This window comes from Pan paniscus, chromosome 6 (assembly GCF_029289425.2).
Source record: "Pan paniscus chromosome 6, NHGRI_mPanPan1-v2.0_pri, whole genome shotgun sequence".
NCBI classification, from domain to species: Eukaryota; Metazoa; Chordata; class Mammalia; order Primates; family Hominidae; genus Pan; species Pan paniscus.
Genome location: NC_073255.2, coordinates 53962942 through 53982697, shown reverse-complemented (window position 1 = coordinate 53982697; position 19756 = coordinate 53962942). Strand labels below are relative to the sequence as shown.

The following is a 19756-nucleotide window of genomic DNA, read 5'->3' as shown; positions in this document are numbered from 1 at the left end:
CATGTTTCTAAAATACAATAGTGATTAAACTAATTTCATAATTAAAAGATTTTGAAGACTCACGGAAACATATAGCCTTGTTACCATATTAATTACGGGTATATTTCTCAGGCAGTTTTCTTCTATATTTGTTGAGATTCTATCTGACACAGTCTTGAGGCATAGAACTAACCATACCTTCTTTAGGGGGGAAAAAGTGAAGAAATTCTCAAGCAGAAAGTAGAGGGTGAACGGGCTGCTTTTTTTATCACATATATGTGAAAGTTTTTTAGAGAAAAAAATAATTCCACAAAACTATTTTAAGATTAAATTGAAGAAAAGCATTCAGAATAACATTGCAGCCATTATAAGTGGCATTGTAACCTGCATTTTCAAATGCAGGCATTTCTTTTAAAGCAGGAATATTTTCAAAGGAATTGAATCACACCCACAACTCACTGGGTGCATACCATTACTGGTTCTATGGTAATGTGAAGAAAGCTCTTCTTTCTACCCTCAGGAATAAAGAAAAAGCTTTTATAAAATATGTAGAAATACTCAGATCTCTTTGCTAGTCGACTCCTCTATTTGAACTCTCTTCTAAAATGAAACACTGTGTTTTATTGTTTATTGTTTATATTCTCTATTATGTATTGTGATGTGAGAAAATTACAAGACCAGGAAAAGTGTCAGAGAGAAAAAAAAGATTATTGAAAGCAATTTTTATTAACAAACGTGTAGCTCCAGGTTGAAATTAAGATATACAACTATATTAAAATCTGTTTTTGAATTAACACTTACATTTGAATATCTTATGGAAAATTTAACTTATTCTTTTAAGTGTGACACACCTTGTTTACTACATCATTACTTTTCTATTAAAATAGTTGTTTTGATATGTTGACTTTTGACTATTTGCGGGTTCTTAGGTATGTAGATATTGTAGTATAAAAGCCTATATAGGAAATAAAGAAAAGCCCTGTTTTGTTCACCATTACTAGTGAAAGCATCAGGTGAAAAGAATTTGTTTTAAAGAATCTTATTATACGACTTTGAATAACTTCCTAAAAATCTCTCAAAAAATAGTTCTTCGATCTACAGATCTCTTCTTTTGATCATGATGTAAGATTAAAAACCAATTAAATGCTTGGGATTGGCAAAGATTTTTTTTAGAAAAGACACAAAATATATTGACTCTAAAGGAAAATTGGTAAATTGGACTTCACTAAAATAAAAAAAAAATCTGCTTTCTAAAAAACAAAAGAAAATATGAAGTACAAGTACAGATTGGAAAAAATACTTGTAACACATAACATCTGACAAAGAACTTGCATCCAGAATAAAGAAAGTTATAATTAAATAATAATAAGACAAATAATGTACTCAGCAATAGAGGGGCAAAAATTTACAGGGACATTTTAGAAAGGAAGATATATAAATGGCCAATAAACACATAGAAAAATACTCACTGTCATTGGTCGTCAGATTGAATTAACTCACAATGTTCTGCCTGTGCATATTCATGAGATGTGGTAAAATTTTAACAGGCTGACTTTCATGTGCGTCCGTGTGAAGAGACCACCAAACAGGCTTTGTGTGAGCAATAAAGCTTTTAATCACCTGGGTGCAGGCTGGCTGAGTCCGAAAAGAGAGTCAGCGAAGGGAGATAGGGGTGGAGCCGTTTTATAAGATTTGGGTAGGTAAAGGAAAATTACAGTCAAAGGGGGGTTGTTCTCTGGCGGGCAGAGTGGGGGTCACAAGGTGCTCAGTAGGGGAGCTTTTGAGCCAGGATGAGCCAGGAGAAGGAATTTCACAAGACAATGTCATCAGTTAAGGCAGGAACAGGCCATTTTCACTTCTTTTGTGGTGGAATGTCATCATTTAAGGCAGGAACCGGCCATTTGGATGTGTACATGCAGGTCACAGGGGATATGATGGCTTAGCTTGGGCTCAGAGGCCTGACACTGACAATAACAATTTTGATGAGGATGTGGAGCAAATAGAACTCATAGATTACTGGTGAATATATAAAATGATACATCCACTTAAAAGAACAATTTAGAAATTTCTTACAAAGTTAAACATATCTTTACATAAGAATAAGCAATTCCACCCCTACCCCAAAAAAGGGAAAACATATATTCACAAAAATAATTGTACATGAAACTTCACAGTGGCTTTATTCTTAATACCCTCAAACTAGAAAGAACTCAAATGTCTGACAACTGAAAGGATAAAAGCATTGGAGCAAAGTCGTACAATAGAACACAAATAATAAGTCTAACAGGATTAAACTACTGATTCACAAAACTACATGGCTGTATGTTAGAGTTTTTTTTTTTAATTTTGTTGTACATGTACCTACTTTCTGCTTGATACCAATCAGAGGAAATAAACAGTAGTTCATCCTTGAATGACAAGGAGAGTAATTCACCTTCACCATCTTGCTATAGAGCAGTGTTAACTCCTGATCTCCTGTTACTGTAGAAGCTACAGAGACTTTGTGTATTTTTTATTTGAAAAAGTATCACATAAGTCCATATTATAATAAAGTCCAGCTAATTGGTGAACTAGGAGTAGCAGATATGTACTCTACATGACTCAAAGATTGATACACCTGAGAATCAGTCAGGTGTTTGGAATCTAGTGCTCTCCTGCATTGCCAGTGTAACCCTTGTTCAGGTAAAGAACAGGTTGTTGCAGCTTGCAGTAAGAAAGATAGTGGTGTTTATCAGGCTTCAAAAAGTTATGGAAGCAGCATAACATTTGGAAATATTGAGGCAACCTATTCACTGAGAGATGCTTTCAGCCTCAAGAGGGTCCCAGTGCAAGAGAATGCTCTGCAGCATACCTAGGCTATAGAGCAAGTTGCTCTGCCACTTGAGCCTAATGGCCAGAAGATAGGAAAATGCTAACAATGTTGTAGGAAATGATGTTAAGTGAGTCTCTGACAAGCCCCAGTGAGACAGGCACATACTCCTCGAGTTCTGGTGCAAGGTTATGCTCTGCTTGAAAATCAGCTCCTTGTGTGTCACTGACACCTAGTAGAAATTAAGCTTCTGATGGAAAAAATGTTACTTTTCCCTGAACTGTCTTGTCCATCATGAGCTGTGTGTTTTTGAAACTTCTGAATCATACTTTAGACAGGTTCAATAGCAATCTGCTGTATAATGAAATACAGTGTCAGGCTCTAGGCTTGAGCTGGTTCAAAAGACACAGGTAAATTAAATAAATAGGTATACCAGACTCCTACGCCACCTAGAGAGAGCTGGAGTCACTGCCTCTTGTTCACCCACTTTTGTGGCTTTATAGTTAACTGATAGAGACTAAGGGATGGCCCTAAATGAAGTGGTAAAATAAAATCTTCTCAAAAGGGAGATCTAGGGGACAATACACTTGGTGTCTACTCTGTCTGGAATGTTAGGTGACCTGCAGCATGCAAACACATTGGTACAGCAGTGAATTGTTTGGCTGGTTGGTCAGGGGTATAGAAAGGGCAAGATCAGAAGATTGGTGGCAAGAGATCTATAGAAGAAGCATGGATGGCCATATGGTGGAAAAGGTGTGGCTCTGAGTGTCCCTTGACAATGTCCACCACAGGGCATACCTAGCAGATAAATCATGCGGTGACCCAAAGTACAGAACGGCCCGTCTTGTGGATGTTTTCTAGCCTCTCTGCTCAGCTACTCCATGGCTTTTGCAATGCATCCATGAGCACGGTGGTCATAATGAAGAGATCCACAATTCTCAACAAGTATGTCTCCCCAGAAGTTTGGATTTGGGTCTGAGACATTTCAAGTCTCGATCCATGTTAACATCTTCTGCCTGTCACTGACTGAGCCTTAAAGTACAAGAAAAGATTGTGAAATTGGCATGCTTTCAAAAACAATCAGAAGTGGCAAATGGACAACTGGCCATTGTGGCCATAGTGTTTTCAATAACTTTTGTTTACAAGTTCAGTTTACCTCTCAGGCTATGTTTAATCTCTTCCCTTGTGCACCATAAGAATCTCTTTTGTAACTATGATAATACATTCTTGTTTATTTTTAACTTTTCTTACATTGTAGTTGTATATATTTATGGAATACTTGAGATGTTTTGATATGGGCATGAAGTGCATAATTATCACATCATGGAAAACGGGGTATCCATTCCCTCAAGCACTTATTTTTTTGTGTTATAAACAATCCAATTATACTCTTAGTTATCTAAAAATGTGCAATTAAATTATTATTGATTATAGTCACCTGTTGGGCTATGCAACTATCTCTTCAGTATACTGATTTCCTTTCCTTTGGGTGTGTACCCAGCAGTGGGATTGCTGAATGATATGGTAGCTTTTAGTTTTCAGAAGAACTTCCCAACTGTTCTTCATAGTGGTTGTGCAAATTTACATTTCCATGAATGGTGTGGGAGGGTTACCATTTCTGCACATCTTTGCCAGCATTTATCATTTGGATATAAGCTATTTTAACTTGGGTGAGAAAATATGTCACTATAGTTTTGATTTGCATTTCTCTGATGGTAAATGATGTGGACCACCCTTTCATATGTCTGTTTGCCATTTGTATGTTTTCTGTTGAGAAATCTCTATTCAAATCTTTTGCCCATTTTTGATCAGATTATTAGTTTTTTTTTCCTATGGTTGTTTGAACTTCTTACATATTCTGGTTATTAATCATTTGTCTGATGGGTAGTTTAAAAATATTTTCTCCCATTCTGTGGGTTGTCTCTTCACTCTGTTGATTGTTTTCTTTCCTGTGCCCAAGTCTTTTTTTTTTTTTTTTTTTTTTTTTTGAGACAAAGTCTCACTCTGTTGGCCAGGCTGGAATGCAGTGGCGAGATCTCTGCTCACTGCAAACCCTGCCTCCTGGGTTCATGCCATTCTCTGCCTCAGCCTCCCAAGTAGCTGGGACTACAGGCACCATGCCCGCCACCATGCCTGCCTAATTTTTTGTATTTTTAGTAGAGGTGGTGTTTCACCATGTTAGCCAGTGTGGTCTTGATCTCCTGACCTCATGATCCACCCACCTCAGCCTCTCAAAGTGATGGGATTACAGGCATGAGCCACTGCACCCGGCCGCTGTGCCCAAGCTTTTTAACTTAACTTTTTAAGCCTGAGCTCTATGTTGGCCCCTTTTAGCCATAGCTGAAGCTAGAGCAACTGGAATGCAGGGCACCATATCTCAAGGCTGCACAGAGCAGCAGGGCTTAGGCCCTGCCCACAGAACCATTTCACCCTCCTAGGCCTCCAGGCCTGTAATGGGAGAAGCTGCCCTGAGGATCTCTGAAATGCCTTGGAGATATTTTCCCCATTTCTTTAGCTATTAACATTCGGCTCCTTGTTACTGATGCAGCCAGATTGAACTTCTCCCCAGAAAATGCTTTTTTATGTTCTACCACATTGTTTGGGGGCAAATGTTCCAAACCTTTATGCTCTGCTTAAGACTTAACCTGATTTGTCCATATTTGCTTTGGTTGCCGGTGCTTGTTCCTTTATAAATTACCCAGTCTTGGGTGGTTCTTTATAGCAGTGTGAAAATGGACTAGTCCACTACCCCTTGCATCAGCATGCCCTGAGCGGGAGACATGGAGTCAAAGGACATATTTTGGAGCTTTAAAATTTAATGAGTGCCCTGCCATGTTTTGGACTTGCATGGGGCCTGCAACCCTTTTGTTTTGGCCAATTTCTCCCACTGGGAATGGGAACATTTACCCAATGCCTGTACCCCCACTGTGTCTTGGAAGTAACTAACTTGATAACTTGATTTTGATTTTACAGGCTCAAAGGCGGAAGGGACTTGCCTTGTCTCAGATGAGACTTTGGACTTGGACTTTTGAGTTAATGCTAGAATTAGTTAAGACTTTGGGGGACTGTTGGGAAGGCATGATCGATTTTACAATGTGAGAAGGAAATGAAATTTGGGAGGGGCCAGGGCAGAATGATACAATTTGGCTCCATGTACCCACCCAAATCTTAGTTTGAATTGTAATCCCCACTTGTCCAGGGAGGGACCTGTTGGAAGGTAATTGGATTATGGGGGTGGTTTCTCCCATGCTGTTCTCATGATAGTGAGGGAGTTCTCATGAGATCTGATGGTTTTAAAAGTGGCAGTTTTCCCTGCATGCATTCTCTCTCCTGCTGCCATATCAGATGTGCCTTGCTTTCTCTTCACCTTCTGCCATGATTATAAGGTTCCTGAGGCCTCCCCAGCCATGTGGAACTGTGAGTCAATTAAACCTCTTATATTGATAAGTTAATCTATAAATAGCAGGGTGAAAACAGACAAATACATCTTCATTTTCATTTGTGTTTCTATTTATTTGTATATTTCATTTTTTATCTTTGTTTATCTGGCAAAGGTTTTTCAATTTTGTTTAACGTTTTAATAAAACCAACTTTTGTGGCATTGATCTTTTGTATTGTTTCCTTAATTTCAATTTCATTTATTTCTGCTCTGATATTTATTATTTCTTTTCTTCTACCAATTTTGGGTTTGATTTGCTCTTCTTTTTCTAGTTCCATAAGATGAGGCACTAGGTTGTTTATTTGATTTTTTTTTTTATGTAGACACTTATAGCTATAAACTTCCCTCTTAGTACTGCTTTTTCTCTACCCCATAGTTTTGGTATCTTGTGTTTCCTTTATTGTGCAAAAAATTTCAGTTTCCTTCTTAATTTTTTCAATGACTCACTGGACATTCAGGAACATTTTGTTTAATATCTGGGTATTTCTATAATTTCCAAAATTTTTCTAGTTATTAATTTCTAGTTTTATTCCATTGTGATCAGAAAAGATGCTTGATATTATTTCAGTTTTTTTTGAATGGTTAGGACTTGTTTTATGACCTAACATACGGTCTTTCCTTGAGAATGATCAATGTGCTGAGGAAAAGAATGTGTATTGTGTGACCATTGAATAACATGTTCTGTAAATATCTATTATGTAATTTGGTCTATAGTACAGATTAAGTCCAATGTTTCTTTGTTGATTTTCTTTCTGAAAGATCTTTCCAATACTGAAAGTGGGATGTTGAAATCTCCAGGTATTATTATATTGGGGCCTATCTCTCTGTTTAGATCTAACACTATTTCCTTTATATATCTGGGTGCTCCACTGTTGGGCACATATATATATTTAAATTTATATATCGTCTTGCTGAATTAACCTCTTTATTATTATATACTGTCCTTCTTTTCCTCTTCTTAAAGTTTTTGTCTTGAAATCTATTTTGCTAATACAATTATAGCTACTTTTGTTCTTTTTAGGCTTCTACTGGCATAGAATATCTTTTTCTATCCCTTTATTTTCAGTCTTTGTGTGTCTTTATAGGTGAAGTGTATATCCCATAGGCAACAGATCAGTAAGTCTTGCTTTTTCATTCATTCAGCCACTCAATGTCTTTTGATTAGAGAGTTTAGTATATTTACATTAATATATTATTATTGATAAGTAAGGACTTGCACCTGTAATTTTTCCATTTATTTTTCAGGTCATTTTGTGGTCTTCTCTTTCTTATTTTTTTTCCTTCCTATCTTCTAGTGAAGATGATTTTCTCTGGTGATATGATTTAGATTATTATTTTTTATTTTTTGTGTATTTGTTGTACGTTTTTATGGTTTGTGGTCATTACGAGACTTGCAAATATTATCTTATAACCCATTATTTTGAGTTAATAACAATTTAACATTATATGCATAAACAAAAAATACAAAAACTCTATACTTTGACTCTTTTCACCTGCTTCTTAACTTTTTGTGTTTCTATTTATTAAGATATTAAAATGTCTATGTCTTGAAAGTTGTCATAATTATTGTTTTTGATTGACTCATTGTTTAGTCTTTCTACTTAGGATAAGAGTAGTTTACACACGAAACTTAGTGTTATAATATTCTGTGTTTTTCTTGTACTTACTATTATCAGTGAGTTTTGTACCTTCAGATGATTACTCATTGCTCATTAATGTCTTTTTCCTTCTGATTGAAGTACTCTTTTTAGCATTTCTTATAGGAGAGGTCTGATGATGAAATCCCTCAGCTTTTGTTTGTCTGGGAAAGTCTTTATTGCTCCTTCATGCTTGAAGGGTATCTTCACTGGATATACTATTCTGGCATAAAAAGGATTTTCCTTCAGCACTTTAAATGTGTCATGCCACTCTCTCCTGGCCAGTAAGGTTTCCAATGAAAAGTCTTCTGCCAGAGGTAATGGAGCTTCATTGTATGTTATTTGTTTCTTTTCTCATGCTGCTTTTAGGATCATTTATTTATCCTTTATCTTTGGGAGTTTGGTTATTAAATGCCTTGAGCTAGTCTTCTTTGGGTTAAATCTGCTTGGTGTTCTGTAACCTTCTTGTACTTGAATCTACATCTTCCTCTAGGTTTGGGAAGTTTTGTGTTATTATCCTTTTGAATATATGTTCTACTTTTATCTCTTTGTCTGCCTCCTCTTTAAGGTCAATAACTCTTATATTTGCCTGTTTGAGGCCATTTGCTAGATTCTAGAGGCATGTTTCATTGTTTTCCATTCTTTGTTCTTGTGTCTCCTTGACTGTGTATTTTTAAGCAGTCTGTCTTCAAGACCACTAATTCTTTCTTCTGTTTGATAAATTCTGCTATTAAAAGACTGACACATTCAGTATGTTGGTTGCATTTTTTCAGTTCCAGAATTTCTGCTTGATTCTTTTTAATTATTTCACCATCTTTGTTAAATTTATCTGACAAAACTCTGAATTACTTCTCTGTATTATCTTGTATTTCTTTGAGTTTTTTGATACACCTATTTTGAATTCTCTATCTGAAAGGGCACATATCTGTGTTTCTCTAGGATTGGTCCCTGTGTCTTATAGTTTATTTGGTGAGAACATATTTTCCTGGTTGTTAATACTCATAGATGTTTGTCTGAGTCTGTGCATTGAAGAGTTAGATATTTATTGTAGTCCTCACAGTCTGGGCCTGTTGGTACCTGTCCTTAGAAAGGCTTTCTAGATATTTGAAAGGACTTGAGTGTTGTGATCTAAGCTGTATTTTCTTTAGGGGGCATCTCAAAGCCAGAAATGTGTGCTTCTTATAGATTCACAGAGGTACTGCCCTGTGATCTTGGACAAGATCTGGGAGAATTCTCTGGATTACAAGGAGAAGACTCTTGTTCTCTTTTCTTACTTTCTTCCAAAGAAAGGGAGTCTCTCTCTCTCTCTGTCCTGTGCCACCTGAAACTGGAGGTAAAGTAACACAAGCACCCCTGTGGCTACCACCATTAGGACTGTAGTGGGTCAGAATTGAAGCCAGTATAGCTCTAGGTCCCACCCATGGCCTGCTATAGCTATTCCATGTCTACTGCCTGTGTTCAATCAGGGACCTGGGGTTCTCTAATCAGCAGGTGGCAAAGCCACCCAAGCCTGTGTCCTTCCCTTCAGGGTGGCGAGTTCCCCTGGTCCCCAGGTGGGTCCAGAAGTGCCAATAAGGATTCAGGAACTAGAGTAAAATACCTTAGAAATGTAACTGGTGTTGCAGCTGGGCTGGCACTCAAACCACAAGATGCAGCCCTTCCAACTCTTTTCTCTCCTTTCCAAAGGCAGAGGGGCCTTATCTCATGGCAACCACCACAGGCCCATGGGAAGTATTGCCAGGCTACCGTCAATTTTCCCTTAAGGCCCAAGGTCTCTTAAGTCAGTTTTCTATGAATGCTATCTGGCTTGAGACTCGACCTTTAGGGCAGTGGGCTCCCCGTTGGCACAGGGCAGGTTCAGAAATGCTGGAATCAGGGACTTCAAGAGCCCACCTGTTTCTCTACCTCACTAGTAAGTCTCACCCAAGGCCCTTGATGTAGTTAGTACCTAGGTATCATTGCTGGTTATTCAGGGACCAAGGGCTCTTCAATTAGCAGATGATGAGTACTGCCAGGACTGATTCCTTCCCTTCAAGGCAGTGGATTCTCTTCTGGCCCAGGGAGTGTCTAGAAATGTCACCTGGGAGCTAGAGCCTAGAGCACAGGCCTTGCAATTCTGACCGGTGGACTACCCTGCTGTGGCTGACAGCTGGTATCCAAGATGCAAAATAGTCTTCCACACTCTTCCCTCTCCTCTCCTCAAGGGGAAGGAAGGAGCCTAGGGTTAGTGGAGGGGTGTTGCCAGCACTCCCTTAGTCTCCCCAGCTGGTGTCTCAGTAGATCACGTGCCCCTCCAGTTCACTGTTGTTGGGCCCAGTTCAGCACTAGGACTCATCTAAGAGTTGCAGTTTTTGTGGCCTAAACCGTCTTTCAAGTTTACTTAAAGACCCAATCACTTTAGCCCTTGGTGGTGAGTTTTACAGGAACTCAAGTTCAGAACACTGGTATCTGGGATTGTGCCCTGGCTAGGGCTAGTTTAAATGCTCCCTCCACAGGTGGGCAGCAGCGGAGTTTTGTCCTACTTTCCTTTCTATTCTAACAAGACAGCACTGAGTTTAATGTCTCACAGTTGCTGTGCCCTCCCTCCCCCGACTGCTGAGAAATGCACTCCACACCACTGCAGCTGTTGCCCAGGGGTAGAGGAGCGGTGGCATCAGCAATTCAAGACTTTTTTATACCTCTTTAGTGCCTCTATCAGAGATACGAAGTTAAAATCAGGTACTGCAAGTGCTCACCTCATTTTTGGTTCTTATGAAGGTGCTTTCCTTGTGTAGATAGTTGTTATATTTGTGTTCTTGCCAGTGGGGGGAGGAGTCATTAGTGAAGTTTTCTATTCTGCCATCTCGCCCTGCCTTTGCCTATAAAATACTCTTAATCCAAGATAGCATTTGCTTTACAGAAGAATTACAATAGGTCATAGAGAAGATTATCGAAATATGTTCTCAGAATTGTCATGTTTTCCATATCTGTGGGTATAGTATTTATTATACTTTTCTGAAAATGAGAGCAGCCATTTTGAAAGTAAATGTGAAGCCTATTAGGATTATACCCAGAAAAATGAATCAGTCAGGAGGCATTAATTTTAAAAAACACTTTCATAAGAATTTAATTATAAAACTAATACAAAATAGGAAATGGTATTATTTAATTGTTTTAGGTGGAAGGTTATAATTAATTTTAGAAGAGAGAGAGAGATTTTAAGAAATATTTTGTTGATCATGTCATTATCAGCTCTGCATTCTGTGGTCCCAGAAAGGCCTATAGCTTTTCACTCAGCCTAATCTTGCATTGTGACCAGGGAGTTCAGCCAGCATGGATGCCAGAACATGGGGTTCCCCACTGAAGCAGGCTTGCCTGGCTCACCAATACAGTCTTCCTGCCTTTGTGTTCCCATTTCCCTGTGTCCCTGTAAAGACTTGGGCTTCATGGATTTGAGTCTGTCTAATATCTCATCCTTCATCTTGCTGATGCTCAATTCTTACACAAATAGCGTCCTATAGCTTGGAATCTACTTATAGCTCAATTCATAAATTTTTTTCATCTTATTTAATTTTTAGAGATGTGGTTTTGCTATATTTCCCAGGTTGAACTAAAACTCCTAGACTCAAGGTATTCTCTTGCCTCAGCCTCCCAAGTAGCTGGGACTGTTATGCCCAGACCGTTAATTCCCCAAAGAAGACCACCAGAGTCCAGAGTCAAAGCCAAGCGGCAAGGATCTTTACTACAAGTTCGAACCTGGTCCCTCCATTCCACAGCATACAAGAGGGCCCCGAACAATGCGAGTGTTTGCTTTTTTATAGCCTGAAAGTTACAGGGGAACAAAGGAATTCTTTTGGTTCCCGCTCTTTCAGTAAAACTTTGAACGGCTGTCCCCTCATCTGTCCCGTTATCGGAGACTTTCCTGGTGGTGTTTGTACTGGGCTTGTTTGTTTTGAGCCCGGGGGAAGTTTAAGAGATATATGGTGATATGTGGTGGGATGGGAGGATGGGATGTGTTTGTACTGGGCTTGTTTGTTTTGAGCCCGGGGCTGAGGAATGTGCCCGGCTCTTTTCATTTCCCCCCTTTCTTTTCAGGTATTTTTTTTAGAGCCAATCTTGGGTCTTATAAGTCTGATTCTGTTTCAGCGTTTACAGGTTGGTATTGGGCTCTGAGGACCATGAGTTGTACAGTGTTAAACCTTTCTTTAACGAACCGCAAAATTCTGTTAACAACACAAGGTCCTACGGTAAGCAGAAATAGTAGACTCAGCAGGGGTCCAAGGAAGGGGGCTAACAGAGAAAACATAGATGAGTTCCACCATTGGTCTGCAGCTGAAGCAAACTGCCGTGTTCTTACTTCTGTGCTTAACTTGCGTAACTGTTGGACTCGGTCTTCCACGAGTCCTGATTCATTTATGTAGAAACAACAGTATTCCTTTAGAAACATACACGTTCCCCCTTTTTCAGCAGTGAGTAGGTCTAAGGCCCTCCGGTTCTGCAAGGTTACCTGTGCTAGGGACGTGAGCTGCCGCTGGAGGGAGGCAAGGGACTCAGCTGACTCCTCCATAGCAACGGCAAATTGTTGGTACAGCTTGTTACTTTCTATAAGGGTGTGACCTAGGGCTCCCCCAGCCAGTCCGGCCGCCATGAAGGATGCGGTGAGGGAGATTCCTGCAATGAGGGGGAGAAATATGGCTCGTGCAGGTCTCGGTCTAGGGTCTGGGTGAATAACAGCACTAGTCCAGTTACCGGTATACCCTAGGAACTCGCCGGCAGTAAGTAGAGTTAACCGGGGAACTAATGTGACAGGAAGACACAGTAGGTTGGTAACAGAGGGGCTTGATAGGTTTTTAGATAATGTTCCATTACACCAGAAGAATATGCCTGACGGAGCCCTTAAGGTGATGTTAGGGGGCGTTGCAGTGATGTTGCAGAGGCTGGAATTAGTTCCTGAGAAACAGTAGGGAAACTTCTCTTGACTGGGGTTTAGGTATAGTTTAGGTTTAGGGATAGGGGCATATGAGAGGTTTTGGTGGTTGTTAGCTTGGGCAGAGGTGGATGATCCCCATGGCAGGGGGACAGCGGTTAGCGGTGGACGCCCTAGAGTGGCACATAGAAAGCAGCCAGACAGGCTGTGAAGTCCTGTAAGGTTGGCAAGTTCTAATCCTTCTTGCAATAATTTTAACCAGGAAAAAGGACGTAAATCTTGTGTCAGGAGGTTTTCTTGTCGCTGGATATTTCCATGGACCAGGGGCCGTACCTGCACTAGACCCCACCACAGATAGAGGTGACTGCTAGGCCATGTGGAGGCGGAGGAGTAGTATACAGCCCCGTGTTGAGGCGTGGTCCAGCGGGAGTTCCAGGGGTCTCTAACCATCCATGTATATGAAAGGTCTCTATCTCGTCTGCGATGGAAGGGCCATCTGGGATCTATCTGTTCTTCTCCACCCCACCATTGGTATTTATGGATGTTACAATAGTTATAAGGGCAGCCGGCACTTTGGTGCCACCAATAGTGCTTACAATTGTATTCAGTCTGATCATACTCGAAGCATATTATTGGTGCCACTGGTTTGGCTACTGGGAAATCGGTAAAATTTAGTAAAATTGGGCTATTGCACCCTGAGGAGGGGCAATCTGCACTGGCCACTAATTTCCCGGGCTTATGAGGTTGCCCAGGGTGGGTTTGGTTTTCATAAAGCCAGAATCTCCAGACAAAGGGATTAGGAGCTGGCTTTATGTTTTCCCCAGCGGCCACTAGGGCGACTAATGTTAGAGTTAGACTACCTAACTGCATGTTTGCAGTGAGTTATGCTGCCGGCGCAGGGTGAGTTTTAAGGGGTTGTTCTTAGCTGTGTCCACAGTCCACGTGTCCAGTGCTTCAGCCGCCGCCGCCGTGATTGGCCCCAGAAGGTCGGAGGTTGGGTCCACTGGCTTGACGTGGGTGTAGTGGATCCACGACGCAATGCCTTCTACCTTCAGGGCGGTGGGTGTGGTCAGGAGTACTTGGAGTGGTCCTTTCCACCTGGGCTCTAGGGTCTCTTGTCGGTGTCGCTTAACCAGGACCTAGTCTCCCGGCTGGTACGGATGGGGTGTCGGTTGGGGACTGGTCTCATATAGCTCTCTCAGCTTGGGCCAGATTTCTTGGTGAATTTTCTGTAAGGCTTGTAAGGAAAATAAGAATTTAGAGACATTTTCTGTTTCAGACTTAAGCAGGTCATCTTTTAAGCTAGGAACCAGGGGTGGAGGTCTGCCATACATGATTTCGTAAGGGGTGAGGCCCAGTTTGTAAGGGGTATTACGGGCCCGGAACAGAGCATAGGGGAGAAGGACTACCCAATTAGCGCCAGTCTCTATAGTCAATTTAGTTAAGGTCTCTTTTAAGGTCCGATTCATCCTTTCTACCTGTCCTGAACTCTGGGGCCTGTAAGCGCAATGTAGCTTCCAATTTGCCCCAAGGATTGAAACCAAGTCCTGACTTACCTTAGCGACGAAAGCGGGCCCATTATCTGACCCTATCTGGATGGGGACGCCATACCTGGGAAGGATATCTTCCAGAATTTTCTTTGCTACGACCTGAGCAGTTTCTCTTTTGGTTGGGAATGCTTCAGTCCACCCTGAAAAAGTATCTACAAAGACAAGTAAGTACCGGTACCCGTACTTTCCTGGCTTTATTTCAGTAAAATCTACTTCCCAGTAGATACCGGGCCTGGTTCCCCTGAGCCTTGTTCTTGTTGCAGCTTGAGATTGGGGGTATGCGTTGTTAAGCTGGCAGACTTTGCAACTTGTCACGATACTGCTGGCCGTCTCAGCTATATGTCTGATTTTGAGCTTGGAGCGTCTGATCAGGTCTATCATCCGCCGGGCCCCCAGGTGGGTGGTTCGGTGGATGTGTTCTAACACCTGTTGTCCTAATTTTTCTGGTAGGATGGTTTGGTCATTAGTATCAGTCCACCACCCATTCTGGATTTGTTTCAGGGGAAGTTTGTCAATCCACTGGAGATCTTGTTCTGAATATTCAGGGAAATATGGCAAGTCCCGCGGGCCCGGGTCAGGGAGCTGGAGTGCAAGCAGTTGGCTGGGAGCCTTCGCCACATTCCTTGCAGTTTGGTCTGCCAGAAAGTTGCCTTGAGCAGTTGGAGTAGTTAGCTTCTGATGCCCTGGGCAATGTACAATGGCTAATTTTTCTGGCCTCCATAGGGCTGTTAGCAGGGCTAGGATCTCTTGCTTGTTTTTTATCTCTTTTCCTTCAGCCGTCAGTAACCCTCATTCCCTGTAAATGGCCCCATGTATATGCGCTGTTGCAAAAGCATATCGGCTGTCTGTATATACTGTCAGCTTTTTCCCCGCCCCTAAGGTAAGAGCTTGGGTGAGCGCTATCAGTTCGGCCTTCTGGGCCGATGTCCCCGGGGGCAGGGGTTCCGCCCAGATTACCTCAGTCTCTGAAGTTACTGCCGCTCCAGCGTACCTCTGGCCTTGATGCATGAAGCTGCTCCCATCAGTGAACCAGACGAGGTCGGTGTCAGGAAGTGGGCGGTCCTGCAGGTCTTCTCGAACTCCGTGCACCTGAGCTAGTATCTTGGTGCAGTCATGGAGTGGGGCGTCCAGGTCCAGGTTGGGCAGCAGCGAGGCAGGGTTTAAGGTCGTTGGGGGCAGGAAAATTATCCTGAGAGGATTTAGTAGTAGTCCTTTGTAGTGGGTGAGCCGGGCGTTACTCATCCATCGATTAGGTGGCTGTTGGAGTACACCTTTGATGGCATGTGGAGTAACGACCCGCAATTCTTGCCCCATGACAAGTTTATCAGCATCTTGCACCATCAGTGCCGTGGCCGCAATCATTCGGAGACAAGGGGGCCACCCGGCAGCTACTGGGTCTAACTTCTTTGACAGGTAGGCAACTGGCCTCTGCCAGGGGCCTAAGTTCTGAGTTATTACCGCCTTGGCGACACCCTTATTCTCATCCACGTATAAGTGGAAGGGCTTGGTAACATCAGGTAGTCCTAGTGCAGGCGCGGAGAGTAGGGCGGTTTTAATCTGTTGGAAGGCCAACTCGGCTTCGTCTGTCCAATTAAATGGCTGTTGCCCCCGTGTTGCCTGATACAAGGGTTTAGCCAGTTCTGCGAACCCAGGTATCCATAGTCTGCAAAATCCCACCGACCCCAGGAATTCTCTCACTTGTCGGGTGGATTGTGGCCTGGGGATCTGCAGAACAGTTTGTTTCCGGGCGTCTGTTAGCCAGCGCTGCCCTCCCTTAAGCAGGTACCCTAGATATGTTACCTCTGGCTGTAGATGCTCTTTCTGTACCACTGCTGCCAGGACCTTGGTCATTTTTTAGTGGCCTTAAATTGCTTTTCCTCTGGAGTGTCTCTGTTATTGTAAACCCGCTGGGCTATCTGAAGGAGGTCCTGAATCCGCTTTCCCTCCAAGTCTTCTAATTTCTGGAGTTTTCTCTTAATATCTGGGGCTGCCTGATTTACGAAAGACATTACAACAGCTGCCTGACTTCCTGGAGCCTCTGGATCTATGGGGGTGTACTGTCTAAAAGCTCCCATTAATCTTTCTAAGTAGGTAGCTGGGCTCTCTGTCTTTCCCTGCAGAATAGAATATACTTTAGCCAAATTAGTGGGCTTACGAGCAGCTGCCCAGAGACCCGCCATTAGAGTCTGGCGATAAAGGTGTAGCCGTCCCCTACCTTCTGCCGTGTTGTAGTTCCACGCCGGCCTGGTCAGAGGAAAGGCTGCATTTATGAGGTCGGGGTTGGCAGTCGGTTGACCGTCGTCCCCCGGGACCAGCTTTCTAGCTTCTATCTGTATTCTCTCTCGCTCTTCCGTGGTGAACAAAATTCAGAGGAGCTGCTGACAATCATCCCAAGCGGGCTGGTGGGTGAACATGACACTATCTAGTAAAGCCAGTAAATCTTTGGGGTTGTCTGAAAACCGAGCACTCTGAGTTTTCCAGTTATACAGATCACTGGTGGAGAATGGCCAGTACTGGAGCCTGGGGATTCCTGTGTCATCCGGGGGTCCTATTTCCCGAAGGGGTAAAGCCACCGTGGAGTCAGGCGGCTGAGGGGGGCTAGTCTGCGAAGTGCGCCCTCGCATCCTCCCCGCCGGCCCTTCAAAGTTACTTTCCCTTTCAGCGGGCCCGTGTGTGCCGGCTGCCTCCTGTCCACCTGCTCCCTCCCGCAGCTCAGCCAGGGGGGCTGGGGCCTGGGACCCGGAGGGGTACGGAGGGGGTTCTGTGAACAGTGGGTCCCCGCTGTCAGGTAAAACAGGATGGGGGGGGCAGTTGGTTGCTTGGATTTTAGTGGTCGAGCAACTAGTGCCTTACAGGGTTCAGAGGCCAATTGGAAAGGGGACAGCCAAGGAGGCGGGTTCTCAACAAGGTCCGGCCATATGAGGATATATGGGATATGATCTAAGTGGCCCGCATGCCCAGGTAGGAAAATCTTGGACTTTACCCTAGTGATGACAGCAAGTCGGAAGGTCCCTTCGGGCGGCCACCCCACATCAAAGGCAGGCCATTCGGAGCGACACAGAGTAATTAGCTTTCCTTTCCTGATTTCTATACCAAGATCATGGCCCCTTGCTCTAACTTCTTTGAAATTACTCATAAAGAGAGATAGAGGAGTGCTCTGGGTATTACCCATCCTGTAATAATTTGTAGTCTCTTCCTGTAAAGGAATGTGGGTTTGAATCCCTGTAAAGGAAATCTGATCTGACTTATTAATGATATCTAATCGCAGGCGCACTTTGGCAGCCCTGGTCAGAGGCAGCTGCTGCCCGCCAAACCGGGGCAGCTCAGATCAGGCCAAACCGGGGCAGCTCAGATCAGAGACAGATGCTGCCCGCCAAACCGGGGCAGCTCAGATCAGAGACAGCTGCTGCCCTCCCAACCGGGCAGCTCAGATACGGCTGCTGCCCGCCAAACCGGGGCAGCTCAGATCAGAGACAGATGCTGCCCGCCAAACCGGGGCAGCTCAGATCAGAGACAGATGCTGCCCGCCAAGCCAGGGCAGCTCAGATCAGAGACAGCTGCTGCCCGCCCAACCGGGCAGCTCAGATATGGCTGCTGCCCGCCAAACCGGGGCAGCTCAGATCAGAGAGAGCTGCTGCCCACCCAACCGGGCAGCTCAGATACGGCTGCTGCCCGCCAAACCGGGGCAGCTCAGATCAGAGACAGCTGCTGCCCACCAAACCAGGGCAGCTCAGATCAGAGACAGCTGCTGCCTGCCCAACCGGGCAGCTCAGATACGGCTGCTGCCCACCAAACCGGGGCAGCTCAGATCAGAAACAGATGCTGCTCGATCAACCGGGCAGCTCAGATACGGCTGCTGCCCGCCAAACCGGGGCAGCTCAGATCGCAATATAGATCAGATGAGAGCCAGGGGACGTCTCCCACCGGTCTCCACTGGCCGTCCTATAGTGCGTCCGCCAGGACTGTGCCAGCTCCAGTTTCAGACCTCGCGAGTCACAGATTCGGATTCAGAACAGACACAGACAGACAAACGGAGACGAGCCAGCTCACCTATCAGTAGATCGATCCTAGCAGATCCGTTGACCAGGGGTCTGGTGGGCTTGGGGAATCCTGGACGGGCCCCCAGATGTTATGCCCAGACCGTTAGTTCCCCAAAGAAGACCACCAGAGTCCAGAGTCAAAGCCAAGCGGCAAGGATCTTTACTACAAGTTCGAACCTGGTCCCTCCATTCCACAGCATACAAGAGGGCCCCGAACAATGCGAGTGTTTGCTTTTTTATAGCCTGAAAGTTACAGGGGAACAAAGGAATTCTTTTGGTTCCCGCTCTTTCAGTAAAACTTTGAACGGCTGTCCCCTCATCTGTCCCGTTATCGGAGACTTTCCTGGTGGTGTTTGTACTGGGCTTGTTTGTTTTGAGCCCGGGGGAAGTTTAAGAGATATATGGTGATATGTGGTGGGATGGGAGGATGGGATGTGTTTGTACTGGGCTTGTTTGTTTTGAGCCCAGGGCTGAGGAATGTGCCTGGCTCTTTTCAGGACTAAAGGAGTGCGTCACTGCATCCATCTATTCAACTTGTAAAAATTTGACCCCGCCCACTAGATGTATCTTGTAAGTGTGATGTCTCAGTCAGACTCATGTGATAGGCCTACCTCATCTATTCTTTTTAAAATATTTAATTGACAAATAAATATTGTATATACCTAAGGTGTACAATGTGATGATTCGATGTACATATACATTATGTAATGATTATTACAATCAAATTAGTTAACACATCCATCACCACTATACTGTATATTAGATCCTCAGAATGGATGTATAAGTTACAGCAATGTGCTGGTAATTACTCAAAAAGCAAAGGAGTAAAGGGATAATTGCAAAGAGTCAAAATATGGTCAATGAAAAAAATACTATACAAGCTTAGAGAACTAGTAAAGGTTAGGAGTAATTTAAGAAGTAAAGAAGAATATTTCAGCCTAAAGCAAGATCAGATGTATGTGAATCGTGAGAATAGAATGGCTGCAGCATCCAGTGTGACTGCAGCACAGCCCTGAGTAATTCAGTGGAAGCTGACAGATCAATTATGGCCTTGTAAGTTTCCTATACACCTATCAGGAGATTAAGGACTCTCTGGTTATATATTTAACATCAATTCACTGGGTCTTTGCTGAGGCTTCTAAGCTTGAGAATCTATTACAGACAAAAATTTATTTAGAAATGTGTTAAAACAAACACGAGGACTTTACGGGGAGGAATTCAAACTTTCTGATGTTGTTTCCTATGCTTTTGTCAGCAGAACCCTATTTGACGCCACTCTAGTTCTCTAAGGCACAGTCCTGACAGTTTATTAGCTTGGTGTAAAATAAGTTCAAGAACATCTGTGAAATGTTTCAAACTGTTAATTCTATATCATTTATTTGCGGAAGTAAACAAA

The 19756-nt window shown here is 43.2% G+C and overlaps 1 long non-coding RNA gene across 1 annotated transcript in view; it reads right to left on the bottom strand.

Moving 5' to 3' along the window:
• The window catches only part of LOC103784782 (uncharacterized), a 35197-nt gene extending 32992 nt beyond the window's left edge, over positions 1-2205 (bottom strand). Inside the window, exon 1 of the long non-coding RNA XR_008626243.1 lies at positions 1449-2205. This is a non-coding gene — a long non-coding RNA (uncharacterized LOC103784782). The remainder of the gene's footprint in view (positions 1-1448) is intronic.
• Positions 2206-19756: the final 17551 nt, after the last annotated feature.